This window comes from Sapajus apella, unplaced genomic scaffold (assembly GCF_009761245.1).
Source record: "Sapajus apella isolate SASKATOON/1434 unplaced genomic scaffold, GSC_monkey_1.0 scaffold37, whole genome shotgun sequence".
Taxonomy (NCBI): Eukaryota; Metazoa; Chordata; class Mammalia; order Primates; family Cebidae; genus Sapajus; species Sapajus apella.
The window spans coordinates 13,641,427-13,652,273 of NW_022436977.1; the positions used below are offsets into that span (position 1 = coordinate 13,641,427).

Here is a 10,847-nt window from a genome sequence, read left to right on the forward strand (position 1 = left end):
CCTGGTTAAGAACTTACAATGGCTCCCTCTTGTCTACAGAATGAAATCCAGACGGTCTAGCTCCAAAGCTCCCATTATTTGGCTTTAACCTGCACTTTCTGTTTTCTCTCTCATTACTTTCCTGGGGAACCCACTGCTTCAGTTAAAACAGTTTATTTGCTCTCTCTGGTAGACAGAATCACGGCCACCTAAATATGTCCTCCTCCTATTCCTCCTATTCCTCACATCTGTATGTTACTTTACATAGCAAAACAAATGAGTTGTGATTAGATTAATGTTTTTTGTTTTTTTGAGACAGAGTTTCATTCTTGTTGCCCAGGCTGGAGTGCAATGGGGTGACCTTAGCTCACTGCAACCTCCGCCTCTTGGGTTCAAGTGATTCTCCTGCCTCAACCTCCAGAGTACCTGTGATTACAGGCATTTGTTACCACACCCGGCCAAGTTTTTGTATTTTTAGTACAGATGGGGTTTCACCATGTTGCCCAGGCTGGTCTTGAACTACTGATCTCAAGCGATCCACCTGCCTTGGCCTCCCAAAGTACTGGGATTACAGGCCTGAGCCACCATGCCCAGCCAAGATTAAGGATTTAAAAATAGAGAGATCATCTTGGATCATCTGGGTGTGCCAATGTAATCTAAAGGAGTCTTAAAAGACAGAAAAAGAAGGCAGAAGAGTCAGGGAAGGAGTTGTGAAGCAGAAGGTCAGAGTCATGCAATTTTTTTGCTTTGGAGACGGTAGAAGGGGCCACGAGCCAAGGGATGTGGGCAGCCTCTGGAGGTGGGGAAGGGCAAGGACATGGATTGTCTCCTAGGGACTTCAGATGGGAATACAGTCCTGTGACACCTTGATTTTTGCCCTGTGACACCTTGATTTTTGCCCAGTGACATGCGTTTCAGACTTCTAACTTCCAAAACAGTAAGAATAAATTTGTATTGTTTTAAGCCACTGGATTTGTGCTAATTTGTTACAGCAGCAACAGGGAACGAACACATCCTCTTACCCAAATGCTTCCATTTTCCAGGGTGATTGTTCTGGCTGTCTCCTGTTTGCCCCTCCACATCCACTTCCCCACTGCTCTGTGCTCCAGGAAGACGATCTTTTTAGACTGTATCAGTGGGTTCCCTTTCTGTCTGGCTTGTGTTTGGCCCACAGGAGGCACTAGCAGCAAACGAGCGCAGGGGGAGGGGGAGGTTGGGTACAGAAGGCCACACCTCCCAACAGGCAGCCCTCTCCATAAAGCTGACCGCCCCTGGCTGACCTCAGGCCTTGGGTGGTAAAGAGTCCTTGTGGCAGCTGGTACCAGAGTTCTGCCTTGTTGGATTCCCTAAATCTTCCCCCCATCTTTCTAAATAGCCTCTTTATTAAAATTTTCTCAAATTACTCAGTTTGAGTGTATCCCCTGTTTCTTGTCGGGATGCTGGCTGATAGGAATGCCCTTCTCTATTCTCGTGGCCTATCTATGTGCTCTGCTGTTGAGACTTGGCTCAGATCCCAGCTCTGCAGGACCACAGAATTTCAGAGCTGAGAAAGGCCTTAAAGATTGCTCAATCCAGCAACATAGATGGTTTTTCTTCTATTTCTCTGAGCATTCATTTTTGGTCTCTTTTAGCAATTCTTTTTCCTCCACTGGCATTCTTCAAGGTCTCATCTTATAAATTCTTCTATTTTCATACCACATATTCTCCCTGGAGAAACTCATCTGCCTCCAAAATTTTAATTAGGATATATAACCAGGAGACTCCAAAATCTGTATCTTCATCCTAGACTTTGTTACTGAGGGTTAGACTCCTATATTTCCATCTGCTTAGTCCACATCTCTCCTTGGCTTCCTCAGATACCTCAGATATGTCAGAAGTGCTCTCATCATCTTCCTCCTCCAGAAACCCCAATTTCAGGAAATTGGCCAAAAAACCAGGGAGCCATCCTTGACATCTTCTCTCTCTGGTCTCTTTTCCAGCCATCAGTCACCAAATCCTGTCCTTACCTAAATGTGTTAAGAATCCACCTACTTAACTCATCCACATTGCCCACACTCAGCCCTATCCCTCCTGATCCATTCACCACACAAATGGCCAAATGAGCACAGAGTTAAACAACTCTTCTCTAGTTACTTAAAATCCTCCAGTGGCTTCTGCTGCCTTGAGGATAAGGTTCAAATTCAGTCTGGCTTCTGTCATCTTCATCAGTTTCATCCTGCGCTGCACTCCCCATCTCCTCCCGGCTCCAGCCTCCTGGCCCACTTCCAATGCCTGGATCATGCCTTATGTTGTTCCCTCTGCTCAGAACACTCTCACACCACTCCCCTCTGGCTGACTGCTATCTTACTCATCCCTGGGTCTCATGCAAGCTTCACTGCTTTAGGGAAGCCTCGTTTGGACCTGGAGACAATGTCTGGGTCACTCCCCATTTCTATGCTACCATTTTAATCACATCTGTTTTTGTCTTTATTACAACTACTTGCTTTACTTCTGTCTTCCTTGCTAATCTCTGTGGGGGGTGGGGAACTGTATGAGTTTTACTCACTGATAAAATCCAGACTCCCAGCACAGTTCTTGATCTGAACTAGGCATCTGATAAATATTGTGTAACAAATGTCAAGTGAAAGAAATGAGCTCAAATGAGCCCACAGGTCCAGAGCTCATTCCCCTCTATCCATTGCTTCCTCTCCCTGTGATGTAACTTTCTGAGATCATCTAAACCCACAGAAGTTGCTCGTCCTCTAAATTTAAATGCCTATATCACCAATTTGATGTATCTTGCTATCTTTTCATGTATGTTACATGTATGGTTCTCTCTCCAGCTATACTACGAACCCCCAGAAGACAAGTGCCATCTCATAACTCAGTAGGAAAAGGCATTAATTAATTAAAACAACATGTTAATACTATGTAACAGTAGCTGTTTAAACAAATTGCCTATGCTGTGTCAGTGTACCAGGGGGTCTCAGAGTCTGAAGAGAAAAAAAATTGCATCCTCCTGGAGCACAACTTTGATCTGAAGATTTTGTGAAAGCTAGTTATTATTATTATTATTATTATTATTAGAAACAGGGTCTTGGTTTATTGCCCAGGCTGGAGTGCAATGATGTGATCATAGCTCACTGCAGCCTTGTACTCCTGGGCTCAAGTGAACCTCTTGCCTCAATACTCCCCCCACCTCCCTTGACTCCAGCAGCTGAGACTACAGGTGTGTGCCACTATGCTCAGCTAGTGCATAAAAATTTATTGCATAAAAATTTAAAAAATTTTTGTAGAGATAGGGTCTTGCTACATCACCCAGGCTTTATTTTTAAAAAACCAATATAGAAATACTGTGGAGAAGAATATAGCATTCTCATAGCTTTTGAAGTCAAATCAAAGCTTTTCCAGCTTGGGCTGGGTGCAGTGGCTCATGCCTGTAATCCCAGCACTTTTGGAGGCTGAGGTGGGTGGATCACAAGGTCAAGAGATAGAGACCATCCTGGCCAACATAGTGAAACCCCGTCTCTGTTAAAAATATAAAAATTAGCTGGGTGTGGTGGCACATACCTTGGTCCCAGCTACTTGGGAGGGTGAGGCAGGAGAATCTCTTGAACCCAGGAGGTGGAGGTTGCAGTGAGCCAAGATCACGCCACTGCACTCCAGCCTGGTGATAGAGGGAGACTGCATCTCAAAAAAAAAAAAAGCTTTTCCAGCTCACGGCTGGTCTGCTTTTGCCCCCAACAAGGCTGCACAGGGGCTCCCAATTGTTTTCCCTTCCTCTTAGCAATGCTGCATTGAGAAGTTAGCAAAGTACTGCTATAGCCTCGCCTCCAGCAGCGTGTCTTTCCCACGGCAAGCATTTAACATGATATAGGATGCTAATGTACACACTGGAGTGAAGCAAATGCCTAACAAGGCTTCCAGGAGTCCTGGTGGGCAAGTATAGGAGTCAGTTAGGAAAACGTAAAATAGGATTAAAGACAAGCTGATGGAAGGATGACTTGGGCCCTTAAGTAACTCTTCCTATTATCCAAATTTACAAGCCTTGGGAAGGAAAATAAGGAGTATGGCTTTCTTTGCTTCTCTTTCCACTACCTTATTTGTATAACTGTGGTATGAAAGGAAAATCAGAAACAATGTGAAGTGGCTAGTACTTGGCCCTGCCTACATACAAAGACAGAACCAAAACTAAAACAATAAGCAGTCCTATATATGAAACCCAAAACAAACCAAAGACTAACTTTTACAAAAGAGTAAACAAAAATTACTCTTAAAAACCTAGTGAGGGCAAGCACTGTGGTTCACATCTGTAATCCCAGCACTTTAGGAGGTTGCCAAGGTGAGAGGATCATCCAGGGCCAGGGGTTTGAGACCAGCCTGGGCAACATAGCAAAACGCTGTCTCTACAGATTTTTTTTTTAATTGGCTGGGCGTGGTGGCACATGCCTGTAGTCCCAGCTACTTGGGAGGCTGAGACAGGAGGATCACTTGAGTTCAGGAGTTCTAGGTAACAGTGAGCTATGACTGCAGCATTGTACTCCAGCCTGGGTGACAGAGAAAGATCTTATATCTAAAAAAATAAAAATAAGACAATTAAAAAAAAATAAGGTGAAAATTTTTTTGATTTTCTTTTTTTTTAGAGATGGGGTCTTGCCCTATCACCCAGGCTGGAATGCAGTGGTGCGAACATGGGTCACTGCAGCCTTGACCTCCTGGGCTTGAGCAATTCTTCTGCCTCAGCCCCCTAGGTACCTGGGACTACAGGTGTGTGCCACTATACCCAGCTAATTTTTGTATTTTTTGTAGAGATGGGGTTCTGCCATGCTGTCCAGGCTGGTCTCGAACTCTTAAACTCAGGCAATCTGCCCACCTCATCCTCCCAAAGTGCTGGGATTACAGATGTGAGGCATCATGCCAAGCCGTAAAAAGTGTTTTAAATGAGCTAAACAGTGCCATCAATCACCTAAGAGTATGTATATATCTAGGAAAGCTACAAAGGACTGCTGACGGGACAAAGACAAACAACACATTGGCAGGGGGTAGACTTTGATTGGAGAAGGGGATCTTGGGCTTCAACTGTGCTAGTGATGCTTTATTCCTAAATGGAAGAGTCAGTAAATGAGAGGCTCTTCTTCTGTTTTGTATTTTTTCTTTCTTTTTTTTTTTTTTTTTTGAGATAAAGTCTTGCTTTGTCGCCCAGGCTAGAGTGCAGTGGCATGATCTTGGTTCACTAAAACCTGCACCTCCTGGGTTCAAGTGATTCTTCTGCCACAGCCTCTTGAGTAGCTGGGACTACAGGTGTGCACCACCATGCCCAGCTAATTTTTGTATTTTTAGTAGAGACGAGTTTCACCATGTTGGCCAGGCTGGTCTCGAACTCCCGACCTTAGGTGATCCACCCATCTCGTCCTCCCAAAGTGCTGGGATTATAGGCATGAGCCACCGTGCCTGGTAGAGGTTATTATTCTTCATTATTTTTAATATATCTTCAATATTTCATAATAATTTCGAAATAATTAGTACACCAATTTTCACAAGAGCCAAATCCACATTTTCTAAAACTAGCAAATTAGAACAGAATCTGCATATCAATGTAATCTCCAAGAAAACATAAATTGATATTAGATATTTAATTCATTTCTGGCCACTGGGCAAATATTACACAGCAACGGCCTGTGTTTTGGAATGCAGCTATTTGAAGATGGGCCAGTTAAGTTGTTTTATTTTGAAACAACCAAAAGTCTTCTACATATTCTGGGAAATACTTGAAGAGGATAAAGGACAGAACAAGGTGGGATAACGAGAAATTTCAGTAAAAAATATGGTATGGCAATAGGAAGAAACAAGCTGAAAGAGGAATGAGAAATGGATCTTACCAGAATGCAGAGCTCATTTTTGCCAATCTTATAACACAAAACTTGCCAAAACTTAAATCATACTTGGAAACAGTTCCTTTTTATAACAATATGCCCACTAGTGACTGCTCCTATCCAAGGTTAGAAGAACACAGAAGACTAAAAGCATGGGCCTTAGAGTTAACCAACCCAAGGTCTGATGGTGCAGGTATGTGTGCAGTGACAACCTCTCCAAACTTCTGTTCCTTCCTCTGTAAAACATGCAAAGGACAGAGCTTATCTCTGAAGGCTGAGGTGACACTTAAGATGACCATATACATATTAGGCACAGTGTCTAGCACACACAAGTCCTCAGTCAAAGCTATTTCTCTTTTGTCCTTGGTTGTGGAATAATTTTTTTTGAGTGTTCTTCCCTCTGTTTTCTACATCAAGGTCTGCTGAATACGAAGAGGCAGAACCTGTAAGAGCTGCAGGTCAGCGTTGCCAGGTGTAGAAAGCCACCATAGTGTAAGCTGGCCAAGCTATGAGATAGATTTCCACCTGGGTAGGAAGTAGCCAAAAAGCCAAAAAGTCTTGCTATCTGCCCAGCCTGCCTCTTGGTTTCTAATTCTCATGGCGGGTACTATTTCCCGCTGTTGCCTTGTCCCTGTGTTCGGCCTTCTTTTCTGTTTTTAGAGGAGTTCCTGTTTCTTGACCTCTATCTACCTCCTCGCCTTCCACTTGGAGATCTGTGCCTTTCTGGTTTTTAACTGCTTGTTGCTTTTAACCATGTTCCTTCCTCTTGCCTTTGGGAACTTACGGGCTTCTAATTTCCTGATTGGCACCTCCAGTTTCCTGCTTTTTGTCTTTTGATTCATGTGTACTCCTTTCTTCTGCTTGCTTATGTGGTCTTTGACTCACTCATCTTGTCTCTTTCTTTGGCGTCTGTATACCAGCTAGGTTTTGATCTAGGCTTTGTTATGACTTATGGATGCTCCACGTACCCTGACTTGTGAGTGCTTACCTAAATGATGTGCAAAACATTTAGCAACTGGTATAAAATGGACACTGCCCAGTCAGAATGGTTGTTTATCAACAGTGAGGATAGTTGTCCCCATGCACACTGCTTGAATAGCCGCCCAGCTCACTGCACTCCACACGCCTCTAACCACTCTGATGAGGGGCCTCCTGGTCCTTTCTTAGGGCTTATGCCCCCAGGTTGTCTCCTTTTTCCTCATGTCCAGAAATGGCATGGCTGTCCTTGTTCTCTGTTACATGAGCTCCAGCAACTCACAGTCCTAAAACTGACCTTCTCATCCCCACCCTACCTGGCTGTCACTAGGGGAACCCAGGAATACTGGTGACACATGTGAAAGAGGTAATTAGGGTAATTAGTAAGGCAGCCTTGATGTTGAAACAGGATGGCAAATCATAAAAGCAGAAATAGCATGAAATCACAGCTTTAAGGAAGGTTGTGCTGAAACATGGGACCAAGGCCAAGGAACTCAAAATGGCTTTGGGAGGAAAGGTGGCTATCCCAATCCATGGAAAAGCCATAGTAGAAAAGTGCCTCTCATTTTACCTGACCATGGCACCTGAAAGTTACCTATAATTGATTTTTTGGTGTACTGAAAATAAAAATGGTTCATAGTATACAACAAAGGACTAAGCAGGAGAGTTTATAGGAATAAAGATGGGAAATTTAGGTTGAAAAAGTAGACTGGGGTCAAACTGTTATGCTCCATTAAAACCAGAAACTGAAGTTTGAATTCTAATCTATAGGTAATGGGAAGCACAAACACTTAAAAATTATACATCTATTCACATGTCCTGACCTTTCACTCAAAAATGTATTTAAGGCAGCTTCTCAAAGTCGGTTCCATGTAACGGTAGTCCCTCAAGATAGTTTTCATTTTTTTGCACAGAGTTTGGGAAACATTATATATCACAGACTATAGACATTCCTACCCTATTTACATCCCCATATACAATGATCGTTAACCATGAAAGGCTCTGAAAAGTCAAGACTAAACAAACTTTTCCAGCTTTGTTTACTCTAGTGTTTACCACATCTGGCTAGGCATTTTCTTTGTCTTGTAACCCATTAACATTCTATTTATTTTGGGGAATACTGACTGAAAGATTCACAGATACACGTAGACATCCATGCAAGTAAATATGTGTACTTTAAATTCATATTTTTATATATACACATACACATACAATCCAGGTAAAGCAAAAATATCTTTGCAGCAAAGGATTCTGCGTAAGAGATTAAGCGTTTTATTATTGAGAGTTGATTCTGTTTTTGTGGTCTGTTAACAGGGAGTCTCTTCTGCACATGCCTTCTATGAACCTCTTTGAATCACTTATAGTCTATAAGGAAAACATTTGGTTGTATATGATTTACACACAAAAGAATGAAAGGAAACCCCACAACTTCTGCTCTATCACAAAGCTAAATCGTTTCCTCTCTAACACTTCCCTAACTCTAAATGAAATGAATTAGTGCCTATGTTCTCAAACTTCCTTACACACTGACACAGATCTTGGACATAGAGAGGAAAGGGACAGCGCTTTCAGAATGGTTCTTGGGTAGAGCTAGAATTTCTAAGGTTTGGAGAATTACTAATACTTTGAGATTGAAGCTAGAGAATGATGTATCTTAAGCATAAATGATTGAGCGTATCCAAGATAAACCAAAAAAGGGAACATCCCCCCACTTGCACCTCCAACAGGTGATTTCAATCTTGGGAAGGTGAAGCCAAGAAATTCCCCACAGAGTCACTGCAGCTATTTGTCTCGAACCACCCAGTCCTCTACAACACTTTCTCTTTATTTGCTTATTTATTTTATTGACTCCCTCCCTTTTTTTTTTTTTTTTTTGAGATGCAGTCTCGCTCTGTTACCCAGGCTGGAGTTCAATGGCATGCGCTCGGCCTCCCAAAGTGCTGGGATTACAGGCGTGAGACACCACGCCTGGCTGACTTCCCCCACTTCTTAAAGCTCAAATCTATAGAAAAGTTAAAAGAATAGCACAATAATATTTGTATTCTTCTTGATTCACCAACTGTCATCATTCTGCTACATTTGCCAAGTTCCTGAACTTGCTGTGCTACCCCTATACTTTTTTTTTCTGACACAGCTGAAAGTTGCAGATGTCATGACACTTTACCTCTAATATCCACATCTCCAAAGACTAAGGATGGCCTGGTCTTCTACATAATCAGAGAATGAACCATTATCTCACCTAAGAAAATTAACACCAATTCCATAATATCATCTCACATGCAATCCATATTCAAACACACCCAACTGTCTCAAAATTGTCTTTTATAGCTTTTTTTTTCTCGTCTAGGATTCAAAGTTCACACTTCTCATTCACTGTTGTATCACTTGAGGATTTTAATCTACAGTAGTTGTCCCCCATTTGCTCTGCTGCATTGTCAAGTCTTTTTGCTAGGAATACTACAGAGGTGAAGTTATGCTTCCTTATTGCTTTACAACAGGAGACTCACAGTCTATGCTGCTAAACTTGGTCACCTGGCTCTGGTAGTGACCTCCTCACCTCTTCACTGCAAGGACAAATTTCCCTTGAGCAATCTGTGGTGTGATACTTTGAAATAATATGAAAATCCTATTCCCCAACCACCTTTCACTCAAAGGTTTTGGACTAGTTGGTAAGTCCTTGCCTTATTCAACTGCTATGTTAGGGTTTGCAGAGCGCTGTTATGTTAGGGTTTGCAGAGTTTCTGATTGTCTCATTCCTTCTATTGTGTATTTCTTTTTCAAACAATGCCCATCAGTATGCATCTTCTCTTTTTTGTGTATATACACCCTGGTTACTTCTTGCTGGGGTTTCCTCCCCCACCTCCTTGCTGACCACATTTGACCATTCAAGCCCAGCCCTAGGGAGCCACTAACCCTTTATCTGCTGATCCCATCACTTCACCTTCAGCAAATCAAAAACAAAAGCAAACCCCATCACTTTGTTGCCCATCAAAGTAAAGTACCTTAAAAAAATTAAAATGATTGCAATGCATATTTATTGGGTTAGACTGATGATAGAGAAAATCAGTTTTATCTTTAAAAAAATCACATTGCTGAAGCTCTTTAAAATCTTTCCTCTTCACTAGGGGAGAGCTGCTTGTTGTCACAATCAGGCTTTTTGTAGTGGTGTTAAACAGAAACACTCATCTCTTCAGTTCCCTGAGAGGGGAGAATATTGGAAGAACAGAGGTTTACAAATCGTTTAGCCAAAACGCCCCACTTTATTATATGCAGAGGCCCAGAGAGGTGAAGGGACTTGCCCAGGTCCCTCAGCTCCTGAATGGTCGAGCTAAGAGGAGAACCTGGTTTTTAAAATACCTTCCCCCGATATTCTTTTCATTCCTTTTCCAAATGGCTCATGATTCAGATATGTAATGGGCACAGATGAAGCTGCAGCAAGCACGGCCTCCTTCACTGCTAATTTGCATTGTGACGGCATCACCTTTCCACCTCTGAATACTCTAAAAATTCCCATTAGGAGCCTTTTATTATTATTTTAAAAATCCACGTTCATTTCCGAAGGTCAACAGGAAAAATTTATGAAGCGTGAAGGGAGTACATACCACCATTAGTTTAACCAGGAAAATAATAACAATAATAATAAGGCTCTCGAGGATCCGCTCGAGGCAGCTTTCTGGGAGGCTGAAACGCCCTGCGAGTGACAGCTCCAGCGATCTCAGGAAAGAGGCCGGCCAGTCCACCCCTCCCCATCGCCTGCTGAACGAGGCAGGGAGATGCCTACCGCTCCAGGAGCTCCTCAAACATGCACAGGATGGGGGAAGTAGGGAACAAAGCTCGGCGTGGAAGAATAAAGCCCCGCAGCCTGGGAAGACAGGAGACCGCGCCCTCCCCGCCGCGGCCCAGCGGGCTGCAGAGGCTGCAGCACCGCAGTGCAGGGCGCGGGATCCACAACCCGGCGGGCGCCTTCCGCCCGCACCGCCCGCGCGCAGCGCCTGGTCTCCCCGCGCAGCCGGCCGAGCCGGGAGGCTAGAGGCGAGAGGC

The 10,847-nt window shown here is 43.3% G+C and overlaps 1 protein-coding gene across 5 annotated transcripts in view; it reads right to left on the reverse strand.

The window, feature by feature from the left end:
- The window catches only part of TMOD2 (tropomodulin 2), a 60,509-nt gene that overhangs the window by 49,106 nt on the left and 556 nt on the right, over window positions 1-10,847 (reverse strand). The window contains exon 1 of one of the 5 annotated variants that reach the window (XM_032297452.1): window positions 10,588-10,603. The exons of the other annotated variants lie outside the window; for them this stretch is intronic. The gene's annotated coding sequence lies outside the window, so the exon portion shown is untranslated. Of the gene's footprint in view, window positions 1-10,587; window positions 10,604-10,847 lie in introns of those variants that run through there. 5 annotated transcript variants of the gene reach the window in all.